Source organism: Coenobita brevimanus, chromosome 101 (assembly GCF_032717465.1).
Source record: "Coenobita brevimanus isolate Jiangsu-jjx chromosome 101, ASM3271746v2, whole genome shotgun sequence".
In the NCBI taxonomy this organism is placed as follows: domain Eukaryota; kingdom Metazoa; phylum Arthropoda; class Malacostraca; order Decapoda; family Coenobitidae; genus Coenobita; species Coenobita brevimanus.
In genome coordinates this window covers 55,504,703-55,528,198 of record NC_137054.1, presented here as the reverse complement: position 1 = coordinate 55,528,198, position 23,496 = coordinate 55,504,703, and positions in this window count along the sequence as shown.

The window sequence follows — 23,496 nt, the reverse complement described above, 5'->3', positions numbered from 1 at the left end:
AGGTGCTGTAAATAAACACTGACTTCCTAAGTTCACTGTCTTTGTTTTCCAAACAATTACACTTAATGCTTTCCAACTTACTTCACTATTCTCACAAGCACTGGCGTTATACAAACTTTACTAACTGCATTTACATTTAATGCTTGACAACACTTCACTGTTTTCACAAGTTCCCATGATATACCAAACTTCAGTAACACTTCACTGTTTGCCAACAACACTTCACTGTTTTCACAAGTACCGAAAATATACAAACTACACTGACACTGAACTAACACTGCACTACACTCAAATTGAACTGAAAACCGTCTGAACTTGCTCTAGTCTCTTCCCCATCCCTATATAAGCTTGCATTACTCTAGAAACTTCTACATTCTACGAGAACAACAGTTGCCAGCTCAGAGATATACAAAACATGCCAGAGTTTTCTTACAGTACATAACATTCTAAATCATTTACCATACGAACTTAAATTACGCAATTTAACAAGCAATCACATAAAACATTATAAAGAAAAAGAGCAGAAAAATTAATGCATAACTTAGAAATAACTATGCTCACAATAGCAGGCTAACTGGCAACTGTGACTCATAACGGTAAAATACCAGGAACATCGAGAAACGTCCAGACTACCTAACTATAATCCAGCTTCTTAACAACACTATGCCAGAACTTGGCTGAAATCCACTCCCTGCCTCACACCCCTATTAGGAACTTGGAAATCGATGTACCAACTCATAATGGGGCTAGGATAAGACACCTGCCCTCCCCTCAAGGGACCCTTAGAAACTTTTAAACTGTCTATATTTCCTTTTAGGAATGTGGATAAATATCACAAACTATAAAAGAACACTTAAGTAATATATCAGTTTCAAGTGTTATCGTTCACTGAAATAAACGAATACAGAATCTGTGTAAAGAATGCATAACATCATGGTAAAATTATATAAAACTACGGGATATAATAGTGTAAGGAGTAAAAATATTATAGGCATTTATTTTCAACCTGCACATTACTTAGGCCCAAATTATTGACTCAGATGACCGTGTTCTTTATAGCACTGAGAGAACAGCACATTTCCCGTTCAACACTGCCTCTACCTCGGGAAATGAGTTTTGCGACACTGGTCCTTACAACACCCAGGCCAGTATTACCATCGGGAAATGACACTCCCCAGTACCTCTTCCTCAGCTGTATAGTTGTATGAACCATTAATATTCTTTTGTATATTTTTTATGGCGCCTGGTGGTTTAGTGGGAATTACGGCGCTCCAATAGGATTGAGCCGGTAAAGGTTTATATCCAAGAGATGGTTGGGGTTTATTGCCCACGTAATGCCACTCAGCGATGAGTGAGGCCAGTCACTCTCATCTTAAATGTCAGGACCAACTTACCTAGCCCCGGGCTCCTACGCTTCTCATGGGACGACATAGGATTGGATGATGAATGAAAATGATTATATACACATATCTATCTATCTATCTATCTATCTATCTATCTATATAGATAGATAGATAGATATATATACTGTATATATATATATATATATATATATATATATATATATATATATATATATATATATATATATATGTATATGTATATATATATATAGATATATATACTGTATATATATATATATATATATATATATATATATATATATATATATATATATATATATATATATATATATATATATATCCATCATCCAATCCTACATTGCCCCATGAGGAGCGTAGGAGCCCGGGGCTAGGCATTTGTCCCGACATTTAAGATGAGTAAAATACATATATATATGAAAACATATGTTACCAGAGAAAACCTGTTATTAATTTATATTATGCATCACAGTTATCTTTGGTTTTGAAACATCCTGCAACTGTCACAGAGGTACAGTGGGGTCAGGGTCAGCGGTTTTGTCAACAGTCTCAGCCTACTAATGAGCTGCTCTGGATTCGAACTATTATATTTGGCTGGGGGGAGGGCGGTGGTGGCTGTCATCATTACAGCGGTAGTGTGAGCCATCGTGCATTGGTCGACTTAGTTTTCTGTAAGTGAAAGAGGCAGTTTCAGTGAAGTAGGCTGCTACACACACACACACACACACACACACACACACACACATATACATTGACTGCGCACGCGCGCTGTCAATCTTTAACCAAACAGTTACAGTTATAACAGTAGTTGAGATGTTGGTGATGTGTGATTATGTTTGTGTTGTTTGGTCGTTGGGAGACTGAGCCAGGTACTGCCACTCAGGACTAGGGCTGTTTAGGGTATGGAAGGCAATGTAAACATATGCCAGCCTATATAAGGAATTATTACTATAGTACTTTCACCTTTAACTGGCACAGATTTTCGCCATTTTGGAGTTAAATTCACGTAATTTAGTGACAGAAAAAGATACAACTAAGGGGTCGAGGGCCTACATCGTTTCCATAACACTTCTTCGTGATTAACACCCTTTGTGTTAATCTGTTGTTATACGTCAGCATTCAAGATGGAGAGATGGCAGTTTTTGGCCAAGTTATAGTAAAAAGAATATTGGCCTAATACTCAATATGAATGTCCGCTCGGTGCTGGAATCACAGTTGTGATTATTGTATATCACATATCATAGCACTTTACAGTATTCCATCACGTTTGTGTAGTTACCATATTCCTTCACATTTGTGTAGTTACAATATGCCTGCACGTTTGTGTATGATGTTGTTCAAAATATACTGGGATATAACAGCAAGCAGTACATAAAAATCTCAGCAACGCAGTTACTAGTTATATTTAAAAGTTTGAGTTGCTGCAATGGTTAGGTGCAGAGCGGTTTGTTTCTTTGTTATATTGTGCTGTGTCCTTGCATTCCTCCCGACTGTGTGTGTGTGTGTGTGTGTGTGTGTGTGTGTGTGTGTGTGTGTGTGTGTGTGTGTGTGTGTGTGTGCGCTCGGGGGATGGACAGTCATAACACAGCCAGGACGAACGTAGTTTTTGTTATGGTGCTAAGAGCATTGCGTACATACAAGGTATATTTTGGACGTCATTTACATGAGAGAAGACGGTGTTAATGTACATGCCATCTGGAGATGTACAGTACAACAGTTAGAATAATGTTCTGTTTTTAGAAGAATGCTGGTCAATTAGATTATTGGGTAGATTCATTGGATGCTGTGAGCAGTTTCTATAATTGTGACAATTCCTGTGTAGGAGCGAAAGTAGACACTTGTGTGGAGTGAATTGTGTGTGTGTGTGTGTGTGTGTGTGTGTGTGTGTGTGTGTGTGTGTGTGTGTGTGTGTGTGTGTGTGTGTGTGTGTGTGTGTGTGTGTGTGTGTGTGTGTGTGTGTGTGTGTGTCCGGCTGAGGGATTAGTCGTGAATGGCAGTGGGTGCAGCAGTGCTTCGGTCACGTGCATGGTTGAACATTAATATTCTGTTCTCGCTTTTGCCAGACACGTTTCTTCAAATGGAAGAATCCGCAAACAAAAATAGCCGTATGGTGTACAGTGGTGTGTAGGTGTGAAAAGGTCCAGTACACGTATCTGGAAAGCAGGCCTCCTTGCAACACACACACACACACACACACACACACACACACAAACACACACACACACACACACACACACACACACACACACACACACACACACACAGTCTACATTATCTATCTATTTATTTAATTATATATATATTATATATATATATATATATATATATATATATATATATATACATATATATATATATATATATATATATATATTTATATATATATATATATCATTTTTTTTATATGAGGAAGAAGGAACCAAAGTTTGAGCCTGCATGAACGTTCCTTCGAAGAAGAAAAAAAAAAAACAATACAAAAGAGAGCCAAATTCAAGATCCATTCATTTCGAGATGCCTGAACACACTGCGTTTGAAAGACTGGAGATCATAGGAAGCAGGAAATACAGACAGAGGGAGACAGTTCCAGAGTTCACCTGTTGCATAAATGAAGGACTGGGAGTAACGGTTAGCTCGTGCATTAGAGAGTTGGACAGAAAAGGGATGAGAGTTTGTTGCTAGACGGGTGCTACGCGCCCGTCATAGAGGTGCAGAGATGCAAGCAGACAGTTCAGAGGAGCAGTAACCAATGAAGTGGCGATAGAAAAGAGATAAAGAGGCAACAGTGCGGTGAAGAGACAGAGGTTGAAGGGAGCCAGTAAGAGGAGGAGAGTTGATGAGACGAATAGCCTTTGACTCCACCCTATTGAGAAGAGCTGTATGTGGGGAGCCTCCCCACACATAAGAGTTGTACTCTAAACAGGGGCGAAAAAAAAAACGTGTATAAAGTCAACAACTGTGCAGGGGTAAAGAAGGTACAGAGTCGGCTTAGCACACCTAATCTCTTGGAAGCAGATTTTACAAGAGTTGCAATATGATCTTTCCAAGATAAGTCCCGTGTGAATGAAACCCCAAGCATGTTCAAGAATGATGCAGGACTGAGCTGGATATTATTAAACATTAGTGGGTGTTCCTGTGGAAGATCTGACGGATATATATATATATATATATATATATATATATATATATATATATATATTTATATATATATATATATATATATATCTATATATATATATATATATATATATATCCCATTGGAGCCCGGTGTCCGGAATATTGGACAAAACTGGGATTTTTCAAGTCTTTATAAAGTAGGGAACCCCCAGGTAAGGACCTATGAGCTTCGCGACTATGAGCCGATAGGCGGAGGGCGGTACGCTCAGTACCCACCCAGCGCCATGCCTCGCCCAGCACCCCTGGGTCTCCAATGGGAGATATATATATATATATATATATATATATATATATATATATATATATATATATATATATATATATATATGTATCTTTGGTTGCTAGGGGTGTTTGACATTCCAGGAAAATTTCATAAATGATCTGATATCAGTGAAAAATGTCATTTGTTAGCCTTTTTCCGATTTGTGAAGTTGTTAAAGTAGACGACACACATCAGTAATATATATATATATATATATATATATATATATATATATATATATATTTTAATCAGTGTAGCAGAAGTCATAATGACGTGGTGTAAGGCAACACTCACTATACACCGATGAAACTGTTTCTCTTCTTATTTTTCCAGAACTAGCCAAGCCAAGCTAACTACGATGCCAGATGAAGGTGCAGTGCAGGAGGCCATCCAAACCTCTTCAAGGGATTGTCTCTTTGGGGCGGATACAGACAAAGCCGAGGAGAGGCTAAACAACACTCCCAGAGCTCTTGATTGACTCGACACTACTGCTTCTTTGCAAAGTAGACAAGACTCTGGTGTCGAATTCTACGTAACATATTAAAGCCATAAAACACTGCCTACTTTTTACAGCTGTGATAGATATGCCTATGCAATTACAAGTACTGTAGTTCAGTAATAGTAATATTAAGAAGTTCCATACATCTATCTATCTGTCTATCTTCATGCCAACTTATTGTCACTACATTTTCAACAGTACAGTTTTAAATGCAGTGCTTCCACCATAATGTAGCTGGGACAGAAATGTTCGCCAAACGTTAACACGGTAGAGTAGATTTGTGAATTGTGACTGAAGAGTGAGTTTGGTCATGGCGTTGGAGACTATAGAATGAGTTTGATGATGGCGACTGAGGGCAGACTGCGGCAGGCGGGAGACTGTAACACTGATAATGAGGCTACAGATAAATGCTGAACCGGCCCCAAAACCAGCGTTCGTACCCCGCCCACCATACCCGCTGCGGCGCACCGTGCCACAACATCCCTCCTGATTGTCCATTCCTCCTGTGCTCTTGCTGCTTTTCCTCTTGGTTTTTCTTGGCATACAAATGCTTAATTATCGTAAATAACTTTCATTTAGGCATTACGCTGCCAGACCACTGTGTAAAATCTGTATTATTTAAATTATTCCATCTTACTACTCATAAACGTAACATCTAGGATTGCCAGTTGTAAACTATGGTTTGCAGGATCACAAAAGCATGTTATGAGGCTACGCTTACAGGTTTGAGGCTATGCTACTTCTCCCGACATGGCTTAAAATATTCTCATTAAGTTATCATGAGCATATTGCCAGCAATATAACTTCATTTTGCTAATATTCGTACCCTAGCCTCTACCTCTGTGTCACATCTTCAGCTCCCTCAGAACTACTGACAATCATTTCTTCTCCCCCGCCTTTATATGCATCTCACTGTGGCGCCTGTACCACCACCATACCATTCACAGGCACTCAGGCAACAGTGCAACGTCATGAACACTTCTGACGCAACCCGCATATGATGTTACCCCGACCTTGTGACGTCAGAGTTGAGTCCCGCCCTCCTTTATGATGTCACCGAGAGCCCAGCTGGTCTGCACCTTCTCAACGTCACAGTTGGCCCCGCCCCCTTGTGACGTCACACAGTTGCTAGGCACCGACCGTAATTCCTGCCTTATAAGGAAACCGAAAGAGTTGCTCGCAGTTGCGTTTGAGTTTCATGCTGACAGGCCTAGTTTTCCCCCCGATTTGGGTGGGGCAGAGAGAGAGAGAGAGAGAGAGAGAGAGAGAGAGTATCTAATTCACTTACAGGTCGTTCCGTGCGATGGTGGCCCGTTTTTGTTCGCAGTACCGTTAGACGATTTTATTCAACTGAGAAGAAACCTCTCGATTTCAAGAGAGATGTTACCATGAACTCCAACCTCAACAGCCATCGTTTCTGCCATATTCAATACCCACCACCACCACTGCTACCATTGCTCCTGCCACCTGTGGAGCTCTGTCACCCCACAATGGCCATCACTGCAACAGGGTACTTGCAATACTTTAAGATACGATTTAAGGTAAATTACTGAGAATACATTTTGTTATATAATGCCATGTTTTGTTTATGTCCCGTGGGGCAATGCTAGGCGTGACGTCGCTTTTAACTAGCGGGCCGCTCAAAAGTGACGTCACCACTACATCAGTCAGTCAGCGGCTAGGATCTTATAAACTTTATGCCTAAAACTGTGTGTCTGTGTGTGTGTGTATATATATATATATATATATATATATATATATATATATATATATATATATATATATATATATATATATATATTGCAAGAACCCCTGTAAAACTTTATCAATGCTTCCAGGATCGTCATCGCGGCTGCCACCAAGACCTACCGCCTCCACCACCATCACGGGTTCTGTGGCGTACCTTTGCTATACCGGCTAACCAGCATCACCATCATCAATACTGCCATATCCACCATTGCTACCATAATCTAACACCACTATCACCATCATAACTGTTACCATGACTTCCCACCAACAGCACTATATTCCAACCTTGACCTACCATCACCATCATCGTTTTGCCATTTTCTTCTACCATCACCACTGTCACAGCCATTACTTGTGCCATAACCTCCCATTATAACTCTTACCATGACCTATCACTGTTACTGCTACCATAACCATTATCACTACCATGGCCTACAACCACCACCTTCATTGCTTTTGCAGTGTACCATTAAGACCATCGCTGCTGCCACTGCTTATTTTAACCATTATTTCAACCATGACTACTATCACCAGCACCACGACTTACCAACGTCACTCATCCTGGCATATTACCGACACCATCACTACCACCATACCGTTATATCAAATTGACAATAACTGCTACCGTGGTCTGTCACCACCTCTACCGTTACACGTACCATGGCCTGCCACCACTACTACTACAGTAGGTACCATCTCTACGACCCACCACCCTCACCATCACTGCTGTCATAACCTGCTGTACCACCGCCGCACTTCCACTACCGTATAGCCTTTTATTACCACCATTGTTGTTCCCGTGACCTGTCATCATCATTCCTACCTTGTCTTACCACCATCGTTCCACTGTGACCTGCCACTCCTGTCATATCACAGCTCTTGCTTATAATGTCCAAGAATAAATCAGGGAGTGTCAAGTAAGACTGGTGTATGTAAGATCCATATTCGAGATGGCATACCAGGCTCTTACGAATCGGTTTATTTTTGTATTTGATCCCCTAACGTTCTCTTGTATGTTATTTGTGTCGTTATTCATATCGACATAGCTAACATCGATGAATTCAGAAGGATCTGAGGTGTAATAAGCAGAAGAAGTCGCTAAGGAAGAACTATTATGAAGTCTCTAATGTTGCACAGGTTACGTTGGCATGTTTATGTGCGTCAGTCTGTTATATCATCGTTATCAACTGACAGGGTGCAAAAAATCTGAAATGATATACTACAACCATCCGCAGACACCAGTGATCCATTGTGTCTCCCTAAGATCATCCAGGGGCGCACCCAGGGGGGTTTCCTGGTTGCCCGGAAACCGCCCTCATTTTGATTCCTCCAATTACTGCAAGGTGCGGTCTGACCAGGCCTATTCCGACAGTCGGACTTCACCCTACACCATAATAATTTTCATACACCTGAATCATCTGAATGCATTTCAGCACTGCCGTACAGTGTCAAATATTGATGATGTCTGTTTAATATGTTATGATACGATGTGCGTTGTTATGATGTGCGTTTAATAAAACTGCAAGAGCGTTAAAGCAAAACAATTAATACACTGATTGAATAATTTTAGTGCAGTGATCTATGCATCATTTATTGGTTAGATAAAAATAAAAATCCTGAGGGGCCTACAGTACCCCTCCCCCGGGACCCCACAGCTGTATGGGTCTGCTTTGCACACAAGGACCTGTCAGTAATTTGGAAACCTCCCCTACTTAGTTTCTGGATGCGCCCTTGTCATCACTGCTTGGCCTAATCAACCGCCCTCCACCGTCAGCGCTGCAGTGACTAGACAATGCCATGACATATCACTGCCACCAGTACTTACGACATGACCTGTCACCTTCACTACCAACTACCTTGACCATCACTCGCCACTACCTACCACCACCATGACTACTGATGCCATGACGATCATCACGACGACCACTGTTACTACTTAGTACCATCACCACTACCATCAGCATCATCAGTTGTATCGCGACCCACCTTCACCATCATCTGTACAGTCACAACCTACCACTATCACCATAACTACTACCATAATGTACCACCACTAAATGCACGATCCGCCATCACTGCTACCAGAACCTTCTACTACTGTCACGGCTTTCATAGCCAACCACCATCGCCTCTGCCATGATATACCACCATCATCCCTTTTCATAACTTACCTTCACCATCACAGTCATAACCAACAGCCATCACTACCTTCTCTGTCACCATGATCTGCCACTACAACCATTGCCATAACTACCATAGCCTACCACCACAATCATTGCTATGACCAAAATACAATAACCTAGTAACTTCATTTATCCTGACCTACCATCCCCATCACTACTACCATGGCCATCACTGCAGTCACTACTGTACAATGACATGCCACCACTATGACCATGACCTACCACCATTACTATTACACTCACATAGCACCACCATGATTAGTGCCAGTGACCTACCGTACTGCCGCCACTTCTGTCACTGTTACTATGACATACTACTACCACCACCATCACTGCTACCATGACCAGCATCTTCCTCCCACCATCATCACAGCTATGGTGGTTAACTACAGCAGCAGCAGCACGATCACTGCTAACTTAACCAGCAACAGTGGCTGATGGTGATCTGCTGCCACACCATCATTGCTGTCAAAACCAATCACTGCTGCCATAACTCAGTACCACCACCATCCCTGCCATCACGGTCTGCCACCACCACTGTCACTGCCACCACAACCTACGATCACTGCTGCCATCCCTACCACCACTTGTGTATAGTCGTTGATAAAGTAACCTATCACCACCATCATTATCATCACTGCTGCCATAACATACCACCACCACCATCACTGCTTCCATGACGCCATCACTACCTTAACTGATGCTGTAAGGTATCACTAAGACCACTGCTGGCGTCACCTACCAGCACATACCACTGCTGGCGTCACCTACCAGCACATACCACTGCTGCCATACCTTACTACTATAATTGCTGCCTTAACCTGCCGCCTGCACCATTGCCCTACTGTATCCACAACCATCCTTGCTGCCATAAACTACTGCTGTCATTTATAGCACTGACCTACCACTACCACAGTCAATATGGCCATGAATCAACCACCACAATCATTACTACCTTGACATACCACCACTATCAGGCCTGCCACCACCACCACCATCACTGGTACCATGACATACCACCATCACCATAACTGCTACCATTATATACCGCCACCACCACCACCATCACTGCTACCATGACATACCACCACCACCATAACTGCTGCTATGACATATCACCAACACCATCACTGTTACCATGCTATTTATACCACAACCACTATGACTGCTACCATGATTTATAACACCACCACCACCACTGTTAACCTGATATTGCACCATCATCACTTCCATTAATCCCATGGTCTACAACAGCCACTGCCACCCTGACTTACCATTAGCATCACTACTGCCATGACTCACCACCATCACCACTACTCCCATAACCTGTCATCACCTCCTGCCGTCACCTTTGATGGTAACGTGAACTATGCCATCACCGACACCTTTTCTGCAACCACAACCCGCCTGCATCACCATCACTGGTACTACGTATAACCATGCCTGTCATTCTCGCCTACCACCACCATTACTACCTTCATGGCTTACAGTCTAAATCACTTCTACCATCACTTACCGCCACCACGATATCACTTCTACCAGCACTTACCGCCACCACATATCACTTCTACCATAACTTACAACCACCACTATCGCCACATATTTCTGTCAGTCTTACTGCCATTGCTACTACCAGTGCCATAATCCATCACCGCCACCAACACAGCAATGCAGTCATATCCTCCCATCAAAGTTACATAACCATCACCAGCATCGTTTCTTTACTGCAGTATAACCTATAGCCCACACCGCGCCTGTTGCCATAACGTAACATTGCCACCATCACAGCTACCATGACCTATCAACACCATCACCATCACTGCTACCATGATCTATTGTCAGTACTTTCATTGCTTCCATTATCTATGACCATCACTGCTACCATACCCTCCTACGGTCACCACCATCCCTACCACCATTGCTGCCATGCTTTACTACAGCGCCATCGCCACCATCACTGCTACTATGACTTACCACCACAACGATCATTGCTACCATAACCCACCACACCACTGCTACCATGACCTACACTACCATTGCCACACCGACCATTACCATCATTTCTATCCTGACCTGCCACTGCCAGCATCACCGTTACCATGAATTAACTCCATCACTGTTGCTCCAACCATGTTCCACCGTCTGTTACATGACTATTACAGTGATGTGTATACAATTTTTAAACAGTATTACTGCCACCAGACCACCTGCCTCGTTATTACCGTGACCTATCACTACCACCGTCACTGTCATCCATCCACCACCACCATCATCACTGCTGCAATGATCCATCATGCCACCATAATGTACCACCATCATCACTGCCATGACCTACCACCACCACCATCATCATACCTCCCTTGACTTACCACCAATACAGCCTTCACTACTACCATGCCCTACCATCTGCGTTGATACACAAAACACCACACCTACCATAGCCTATCACCACGACCATCACTGCTACCATGACCACCACAACTACTTTTGGTACCTTAACCTACCGCCACCACTGTAGGACCATAACCAACTACCCTCAGAGCTACCATAACCTACCACCACCACCAGCGCTACCATATCCTACCGGCACCATCACCACCGTAATCACTGCTACCATGACCTGTTCCCATCTATACTAGTGGTGTTTCCGTGACCTCCACCATCACAGCTACTGACTGCTGCCGTACCATGATGTACCACGCCAGCCTGTCTGCCACTATAACCGCCCTCCACCATCATTACTGCTTCCCACCATCCATACCATACTGGCCCAGCACCCGCACCATGACTGTTACCATGACCAGTGGCACTACCTTCACTGCTAGCCTACCATACCTCCATCACCGCTACCATCACCACCACCACCACTACCATCATCATCATTATTGCCATAACTAACATAGCCAACCATAGCTTGTCACCACCACTAATATGGCAGTTGCCATATCCCCCTACCATCACATTTATTCCTGTCGTATCCTGCCACCATCGCCTACTGCCATAAACTACAACCATCACCATTTCTGCTGCCATAGCCTACCACCACCAACCACACTTACTGTTACCATGACCTACCACCACCACCATCACTGCTATCATGATCTGCCATCATCACTATATCTATGCCTCACCACAACCATCACAGCTACCACAACCTACCTCCATCATAGCAACCATGACCTACCACCCCCATTACTGCTACTGTGGCTTAACACCCAACCATCACTGCATCCATAATCCACCGTCATTGTTGCTACCATGACATACGATCAGCTACCATCAAGCTTAGCGGCACCGTCGCTGGTGCCATGAGCTACCAACAGTACTACCAACATCTACCATCACCATCACTGCTACCATGTCCTGCCAGTCTCAAATATCAACACTACCATGACTGAACTCCACCAAAACTTTTGCTGGCACCATAACCTATCAGCACTATCATTGCCGCCATAATCTACCACCACCACCATCACCATTACCAGCGTTGCTAATACCATGACCGACCTCCAGCACCCTCACCACCTTCACAACTACCATGACCTTTTACCACGATCATCACTGTTACCATTACTGCTTCCAGTGCCTACCATTATCACTGCTATCATGACCTACCGCCTCTACCATTACTACTACCATGATGACCCACCACCACTACTACCATAACCTAAAATTATCACTCTCATTATTTCTTACTGCTTCCATAACCTATCAACACCTCCACCATTGATACCATAACCTACCACCGCCATCAAACGTACTGTAGCCAACCACTGTCACTCTCACCATGAACTACCACTACCACCATTGCTTCTACCATGTAGGCCACCACCATCACTCCTATCCTGGCCAACCGCTACCATTATGACTGCTATCGTGGCCTACCACCAGCACCAGCATCAATACTGGCACAACATACCCAGCAGCATCAATACTGGCACAACGTACTCGGCAGCATCATTACAACTGTTATGTTCTCTAACTACCCCCATCACTATTACCATAGTTTACCATCACCGCAACCATGATCTACTACCCCTATCCGTTACAGTGACTTACCATCCCTGCCACTTTCGCTGCTATCATAGCGCATCACCATCACTGCTACATGACCCATCGCCACCACAGTCTGCGATCATATTCTACAACCACCACCACTGCCGCTAGTCATCACCGACCAAACAGTAGTAGGAAGAATATAACTGGACACTATGTTCAGGTACTGAGGGGGATACTGACGGTTCTTTCACCTCATCAGTAAGAAATGCTGGCCCAAAGTCGAATAAAGCTGCACAGCGATAGCAAGAAAAAACAACAGCACACAATGATATGGAAGAGATTATCCAGCAAACCTGTCAGCTGAGTCACGCGTGCCACCACCAACACCGTCTACCATTAAATCATGGCACTGTTTTAACCTTTCCACGGTGGCATGTTTCTCACAGAGGAGTCAATCGCCTGGCGTTAGTTACAGGAAAATAGATAAGCCTTCCCCCGAGGCTTAAGGTTGAACAGCAATATTATCATTACTCTTCACGTATACACTTACAAAATAAGACTTTTAAATGGTTAGGAATATAATTTGAATGACAAGGAATAAATTTTGACAGTAAAATGAATAACTTTTAACTCTGGGAAAGAATAACTCTTGGCACAGTACAGAAACAATACAAATTGCCGTAGAAAAGACTGGATGTTAATACTAGTGCCGTACAATAATTACCCTATAGGAATGCATCCCCGCTGCCCCGTCCGCTTCCACAAGAATCCACAGCAGCCTGAAATATATTGATCATATGTTAAGACAGGAGTGTTAAGAGAACTGTAACTGTCACGTGTAGCAGCTGGTGTAACCATGTTAAGTTAATGAGATGATAAAGACAGGACAAAAAAACGAATATAAAGTGCTCTGATATTAAGAAACTATGTACATTATATACATATATATATATATATATATATATATATATATATATATATATATATATATATATATATATATATACACGTGTGTGTGTATGTGTGTGTGTGTGTGTAGTTACAGTTTATGGCAATGGGAAATACTAGCAATTAATACGAACCGTTTGTAGGATATTTTCATTAGTAATATTGTTAAAATACAGTGCTCCTTTAATACAAGGTTTAATGCAATGGTTTGTTATTACGATCGTGGCTGTCTGATGGGGGTTGCTTCTTGATGGGGGTTGATTCTCGACTGTGGTTCATTCCTGACAGTGGTTGGCATCTAAGAGTAGTTACACTGTTTTAGTGATAACATCCGAGAAAGTCGAAAGGGACTCTTCTGTCGAAGTTTTCATCAGTGTTCACTCGAATACTGTTACGTGAGGATAAGTTCAGTACCTGTAATGAGAATTAACCCAGTGTGTGTGTGTGTGTGTGTGTGTGTGTGTGTGTGTGTGTGTGTGTGTGTGTGTGTGTGTGTATGTGTGTGTGTGTGATACAGACATGGTCACCGGTTAAGGTGAAAACTGCTTTGGTTTAGGCAGCGCGTTAACTGGTTAGTATATGTCGTGGTGATTTCCTTCAGCCGAATACAATGGTATGGTCTGGCTTTAGGCAGAATGATCCTCTGTGTTCACCTTACTTACAACGGCTACCCAGCCGGGTTAGACTGGGTCGGTCGTGTTGTTCATCAGTCATAGGATGTGACCAAGAGTCATTAGATCTCAAGGTGTGGGATAGACAAAGCCAGTACATCTACTATTGTTTGCGCGCTGTTACTCTGGTCATAGGATAGTTAGTGTGTCCTCAACCATGGCAGAATGCAGATAAATATATACTAGTCATAGAAAATACTGTTGTGAATCAGTCACATAACCCTGCATTGCAACAGTTCATGGGGAAAGTGTCAGGTGCACAATTTTCTTCACGAATTCAGGAGGCTACCTGACATATCAATTCTTGTTTTACTGACAACTCTCACCAAGTTCCTATATCTTATTCATTTCGCCAGCTTGACAATTCTTAATTTCACATTAGCAGGGGACTTATCTGTCTCAGCACCGGTTGGGGTACACTTTCATACCTGGAGGAGACGTTCTTGATGACACTGAGTAGCGGTAGTGTTCAGATGATGGTGGTGGACGCTGAAACCAGGACAGTTTGTACAGGTCATGTGGGTTGGCTGAAGCAGCTGAAGTTTGTGTCATGGAAGTTTCAGAACAGCTGCAACACTTGAGCCATCATCGACTTATGCATGCTCAAAGTATTCAAAGTCAGCACTAGAGTACACAGTTTCTGTAAGTATTCACTGGTCAAGAATAAGAGACGGTCACAGTATCAGACCACATGGCTTGGCGCTTTTAGCGAAGTTCACCACAGAACCGACTCTGGCGAGGCGGCGCGGGAAACTGGTGAGCAAGGCATGGTGGCGGCATTATATAGGCGGCGAGTGAGTGGGTTTTCCCTGGCCCGGGTGGGTGCTGTTCCTTGGCATCACTGGCCGGTCTCTTCCCCTTCCCCTCCCTAACCCCCCTTACCCCCTTATGAATCAGTTTCTAGCGGTGATACGCTCGGTGCTGACTTGTGATAGTAAGGTATGTGGTGACACAGGCTAGATGGTGATTGGTGAGGGGAGGGGAGGATGTTGAGGGTGATGGTAGCAGTGCCGAGAGCCCGGCCAACAAGCCACACGGTGTCTTGCCAGTGTAACGTGAAGGTCGCCTGGCGAGACGGGCCTTCAGTCCAGACGTTTTTCATCCCTACGTGCTCCTGGCCATTAAACAACACCAATATTAACTTTTGCACCAACTCTGTCATGGTCACTCTCATAGACTCTATGACGGCTTCTGGAGAACCGTTGTAAACATGACCATATTATGCTATGTCTGTGTGGTGTGGTGTATTGTGCTGGGGATGGTAAGGCGAGTTCACACGATGCTAGTTGGACTGGCTGATGGGAACTCTGGCGCCGGGAATCCCTGTAGGTGCGGGAGAGACGAGGCCACAACGGCGACGGCAACGGGGTGGTAGAGGGGAAGGCGGCGGCGCCCTTCGTGCCCCCACCTGGCTAGGTGCCGCTGCCCACCTGGTGGCAGGTGTCAAGGCGCTGCTGCCCGCCAGACCTGCCAGTGACCCTGGGTGTTTCCAACGCGGATCCGGAGTCACGAGGTCACCACGCCCCACGCTTATATAACGTACTCTTGATCTACCCGCTTGTGCACACACAAAAAAGTCATTGTATCACACGTTTCCGTTGCAATTGCATTTTTCAATTTAAACGCATTACTTTATATTATGGAGGGGAGACTTGCACACGAATAATTCTGACGTAGTATCTAATAAAGTATTGGTTACATTCTCCGAAACAAAGAAAATTCAAGGAAACTGGCATTTAACATGAAGTTACCTAGCAGTGTCAACTCTTTTGCTTTCCACTGTCAAAATACGAGCATACAAAACTATGGCCGTGTTCAAAAATGATTTAAGTGTTGATGTTGCAGTGCACTGAATACGGGAACAAATCATCAGATGTAAGGGATGGTGGTGACCTTGGCGGTGTTCTTGCAGGTGCACGCGATCTCCAGTGTGCCTGGTGGACAGGTTCCTAAGTAGCAACAAGAGTAAGGCATAGCGGTGGAGGGTGGCGGGAAGCCAGGGAACCTCAGGGTGGGGTCGCCACGCTCACTCGGGATGCCTGTCGCACCGCCACGTAAGGATATCCACACCACTACAGCGCCTGCTTGTTCGGCAAATGGTATTTCGCACAGTGTTTGGTCTCTGTACCCAGTCTTCACAGTGACATGCGTGGTAGCGTCTAGTTGGTGTCTTGCGGTTCTCAAGTGTATTGTCCTATGCACAGAGGCAGGGCTTGCAACACACAACTCTTCTCACATGCAGAGCACTACTATGCCCAGCTCTCTCGCGTACTGTGCCCTGCTGAGGGGGAGGAATAGGGGGGGGCGGCTATATTCATATCCCTCTCCTCTTACACACACACACACACACACACACACACACACACACACCTAACATTAGCACTGGGGTGCGGATTCATCATTGTGTTCTGGGATGCAGAGGATTGTTTGCCACCTTGCCACAGGGTTGCCGACTTGACCAAATTAAGTTCTTGTGCGAGTAGTGACCCCACGTGATAGCCAGAGCCATTCTCACTCCACCACCCCTACCTACGGTTACTCTATTTCTTGCCTGCTAAATTTATGTAAAACTTCTAATCAAACTATAACACTGCGTCTCTTTCCTGACTGTCTGGATGTGAGCTCGTGTGGCAACAGTTGTGTCGTGATTAAGGTATCAAATTCTCTCTCTCTCTCTCTCTCTCTCTCTTCCTTAAATTCTGTCTCTACCTCTTATCTGGCGTCTATCTATCCCCCTCGTTGGTTAACGAAGAGAGGGAGTGCAAGAAGTCTGAAAGAGGAAACTGTACTGATCAGAGAGGAGAAGGGTGACTATGAGTGAGGGGGAAGGGAATGCCAGCTGGGGCAGTCCGGGAGGGAGAGGGAGAGTATCAAATTTTATCCCGATTCCTCTCGCTTCGCTTCCCTCTGAGTGTTGAAGAGGGAGGGCGAACGAAGGGAACAAGGGAAGAGTGAAAACATCAGAGAGTACCTGAGGGAAGGAAGGATGTGCAGCACAGTTAGGAAAAGAAAGGGGCAATGTATGAGAGGGAGGCAGGACAAGTCTGTGTGTGTGTGTGTGTGTGTGTGTGTGTGTGTGTGTGTGTGTGTGTGTGTGTGAGAGAGAGAGAGAGAGAGAGAGAGAGAGAGGGAGAGTGAAAGTGGTGTGACGAGACGCTTTAGCGAGGCAACACCGTACTTGGATGTCTGTCTGCCTCTCCTCCTCTCCCGCGCCGCCTCACTTACAATTTCACAGCTCACATACACCCTCTATCGTCTTTGTTCGCGTTTTATTTGGTGATGTGCAGTGTGAACATGAACATCATTTCACTCATTACTTTATGTAACAAGTCACTGAACACTGACTACCGAAACCCAGTCGTGCATCTTCTTAGATCAACACATTTTTCAGAATAATACGCAAGAGTTACTCAGTTGTTGGGGTAAAAAGTGGAGCTATATTATCGTCCGCAGCTTCACATTATACAGTATATTTGGTAGTGTACACATACTTATCCTTTTTTTCTGGATCCTACCCACCCGTTTCCTTTCAGTATGGACGAGTAACACGATTCGGAGGACGATGATGATGATGATGATGTATTATTGACTGGGAATGCACTGTCATCTCGGTTTCGTTCACTATACTCAAGAGGACTCGGAGAGTATGTAACAGATTTCAGCACAAGCACACATATAATAAAAGGGGCCGATTTCTTATGATCGTAATGGATAAACTGAGAAGATAACGGTGACGGAACTAACGTGGGTAGTCTCTCTCTCTCTCTCTCTCTCTCTCTCTCTCTCTCTCTCTCAGGTAACTCTAAGCTATGGGCATACTGGTGGCGTGTAGTGTGTGCGTTTGTGTTCCCGGGCAGGACGGAGAGGCGCCGGGCGGGAAGAGGAGGAATTGTTTCATGTACAAAAAAGTCCATAAGAGTGTGGGTAGTGAAGGTTCCCCCACCACCTTCCTCGTGTGACTCAGAATGTGTGTGTGTGTGTGTGTGTGTGTGTGTGTGTGTGTGTGTGTGTGTGTGTGTGTGTGTGTGTGTGTGTGTGTGTGTGTGTGTGACCAGCGTCTGTCTTTTTGGATGAGATGGTGCGGGAGAACTTCTTCCATCCCAGAGCTAAACAAAATCGTCTGACGGTAGCTAAATCATAATGAAAAAGACGTCTTCGTATCGAGTGGGTGAACAGAGATTGTATTCAGTCCTTTCAGTATGAAAAGTGTCCCCTGAACTAAATACAACGAGGATTTAACAAAACAAAACAAATCACATTGAAGGAGTTGAGAAGACAGTAATGGAAGAGGGATCAGAACTGGTGATGAATGGCGAATGGTATGCCATGTCATGTGTACTATATGTGGATGAATCCACCCTCAGTACTGAAATGGAACTTGATATACCAGTGGCAACTAATCCAGAGTTATAAGGATGCTAGGGAAGAACGTTGTTGAGAGTGGAATTATAGAGAAGTGAATGTCACGATTGAGAAGGGGGAAAGATGGCAGTATAGTCGTATAATAATATGTGCAAGTGAGTGGAGAACATTTGAGTTGGAGAATTACTAATAACTGGCGCAGTGCTAGGCAAGAGATGTAAATGCACGTAGGAAGTGGAGACTGACGTGGTCCATTAAAGGGGCGTGGTTGTTCTGTAGGGGTCTCAAAACTGATTAGAGAACTGAACGTAGAAACTGCAAGGGAACTGCTAGAGGGAATTTTAGTACAGTTCTCATATTTTCCTGTGGGACTGAAACATTGACATGAAATAAACGAAAATCAAGGGATAAATCGATGAAAATGATTGTGTTGCGAAACGTATATGTGTGTACTGTTGATAGGTTGTCAAATGTGAGACTCGTGGGAGGTTTGAAGGAAGAGTTCAACGAGCAGAAAAGTGTGTGCCCAGATGATGCAACCAAATGGAAAGAAAAGATATAACTACAGTGAGAAGAAGGGGGTACTTAAAGGCGAAACGGATAAAATTGAAGAGGCTTGGCAGGTTAAACAGACGACAATATTATATAGACAGGAAATACAGTATACGCGAAAACAGGGTATGGAAACTTTGAGAGGAAAAAGAAAACAATGAGGAATAAGTGGATGAAACGTGTAAAATAAATACAATGGTGACTGCACAGCTGTTAAAGTGGTGAAGTTGTAATGTATCTTGTATAACCAGTGGGATGGACAGAGAATTTCAGATTTGACTGGAGACTGAATGAATATGTAACCCATATTTCTGAACACTGCTGGTCGCTGCTCATCTGCCTGGTACATTTTCTGATGCCTGGATTTGGTTCGCCAATAACATAGGAAATGAGCCTAGGTTGATAATTATGAAATACCGGCATACTATAATTCTATGTATAGGCTGCGCATTGTGTATTATAATACGCATCTCATAGCACGGATGTTCCAATGCAGTACGTATCTAAATATATATATATATATATATATATATATATATATATATATATATATATATATATATATATATACAACTGGCATTGTGTGAAACTAAGGTATTGTACTGAATACCTGTGGAATGAATAATATTTTTTGGCAAAGTTTGAAATGCACTTATTTCAATCCGAACTTATTACTTGATATAGGGATGTGATACATTAGCCAGGTGTTCTATACAATGCACACATGGACATAGGCAAAGTATAATATAATAGACAACAGGGGTTGGACACTTTATTAACGAACTGAAATAAATCAAATTAACTTGACAAAGAGAATTAAATTCACAGGAAATGATAGACATAACAACAATTGCCTTTTTGCTTCCTTTCTGCCTCTGTTGACATGGTGTACAGAGCTCAAGAAATAACTTTATATCATGAGTAATATTCTTGCACTTGGGTGAGAGCTCCTTTATCCCCCGGCCACGACCCCCATGGCTAACTGCTATGTGTGTTTCATGATGTAGGCCTACATCGAACAGCTCATTGTCGGCCACAGAAAACTAACCAATAGTAAATCCCTCCTGTACTGGCCTAATAAGCTTGAAGTTATGTTGTACAGCCATAACATCATACCTATTTGGCAACCAGCAGAGATGCTGACGCGAGGTGCCTTCTTTGCCGCAGTTTTAGCAGTTTTCAATTTATCTACTAACTGCTGACGACGGTCTTCAGTTTGAAACACCGTACTCTTTGGAATAGCACTCCGTGTTTCTCTAATTCAGCATACATTCGTTATGTATACAGGTTCACTAGTTGTACTAATCTCCTTCTTCAATGATTAATGAGGCGCAAAATAGAAGGGTTTGTGTTTTGAGGCAGTCTTGAACGATACTGAATAAAAATGGCCAAAGGAGAGGGCAAGGACCCATGATCTGCATGTGCAATGGGAATAAATGTTTGACAACAATCAACTAATGGTCGGCCAGTAGTGGCGAGGTACAGTACCTTCTTTGCTGCACTCATTACACACCTTGCTTAACCCGCCCCATCCCGTCGACGTATGGGTAAGTTGCAACGATTTGCATTTGCCAGTCCCGGCGACGTACCAGTACGTCGTGCAATTGCAAGGTCCCTAATTTGCACAATTTTCAATTTTCGCGCGTGATTTTTCGTATGTATACACGGGACACCTTCCTCTATTCCTCTACAAGATGCCAAGCAGGGACAATGCCTTACACTGCATAACCTCCCCCCTCCCCCCCTCACACCATTGTCTTGGCAAAGGACCTGTTACCAGTGACCTGGCTAGTAAAGATATTCAGGGCCAGAGTGATTCCCCAATCGATGACAATGTGGAGGACAATGTTTACATAGCATTAGAAGAAGAAACAGCCAGAAATAATGATCAGGTAATGTGGCAAAAAAAGGTCAGGTATGGTGATTAGTTAGTGAGTGAAACAGTGCTTATAATGCCTTTATTACTGCTTGAAAACCAATATACTCTCATACTACATATACATTCGTACCAAGTAAATAAATAAATACCGTTTATGAGTGGATAAAATAGTTACCCTCCCATAGAACTCGTTTTCTTTGGTGCCAGCATGTTAGAAAACCCACTCAGGTAAGGAGGAACTCCTACCTGGATTGGGCACTTTAAACCTCAGGTGAGCGATTTCTCTATGAATTTTCGATGTTTCCCACCAAAAGCGAAGGTTTTAGCCAAAAATTTTTTTTTCGAAAATACCTCGGGACTGGGGGATGTCGGAGGTGCGGAAAACCTCGGGACGTGACGGGTTAAAAAGTTTTTGGTAATCTACACGATACAAGAGACGTGTGTACAGATACAGCAGATGTGTATATATGTTTCTATTTTATATCTTGCCTTGAAGTTTATATATATATATATATATATACAGCCACGAGGCTTTCAGCTTCTTTTCGTCTCTGCCATGGGTCACCGTCGTGGCAGTGGTGGTGATAAAAATGTTGCCTCTACGACGTTGTCATTTCTTGTCATCACATCTTGAAGGCAAGCTGGGACAGTTTCCGGAGTTGCTTTTTTTTTTTTTTTTTTGTTAGAGCACGTAAAGGGTCCTTGATGACTTCTACTTTTGCAATATGCTGATGTCCCTTACGATTTTTGCGCGATGCTTTTCACGAAGTTCGCATTAAAGACAGACAGAAAGACAAGAACTTAGGATTATAGGATTAGATGTAAGTTATGTGTACCGGTATGTAATGTGCTGCCTTGTCCCTGAGCCATGTTAACGGCTGTGCCAGCACAACACACCTGCGTTAGTCACACACCAATGGATACTTCACAGCTCCTACTTTTGGTACATCGTTGGTACGTGCTTGACTTTCAGTACACCTACACACACAGTTCTATCTATTTATCTATTGCCAGACACCATAATCCCATAAGGGGTGGCCATTTGACTTTGAGTTATTTGTTTCACGGGGAGGGGCACTAACCCTCCACCAACCCACTTCCCGGCACGTAGGCAGCACGTATGGTTTGGTTATATGGTTACCACCCAGCGTTGTAAATGGTTTCTTGGCTTACAGGACACCATTTGGCTTGTCACTCAATATAAAGCCACCTGTAAAGGAAAGAAAAGCAATTAGAAGTGACAGGAAAGATGGGAGAAATAGGAAGAGAGGAGGGCAGGCACAGAAAAAGAAGGATGCAGGCTAAGGAAGAAGCGGGCAGCACTACATCAATATATATATATATATATATATATATATATATATATATATATATATATATATATATATATATATATATCCTTTAAGCACACTCTTAAAATGTCCTTAACTTTTGCATGTGGATTCTGTTGGTACCTCACTGCTTTTTGCATGATGCACTACACAAAAATTTGCAGTGGAGACATACAGACAAACAGACAAACAAGCACGAACGTAGAGTTATAGTGTGAGAGAAAAAAATCTGTATGGAAAGTACTGCCATGCATACTGTGGCAGATATATACGGCTATTGTGGCACGACGCAGATATGCTGACGAATATTCTGGATAGAGATTTCTTGGACTGGAGCACACACTTCATTAAGTGCTTAACATCTTTTGGTGCTGGATTCTGTATCTATCTCTTTTAAGTTTATACGTGATTCTCTTCATTTCTGCTGTTGTTACAACCAGCCACGTTCGCGGCCGACTCTTTTTTTCTTTTTTTTTTTCTTTTTTTTTATTTAACACTCCAAAAG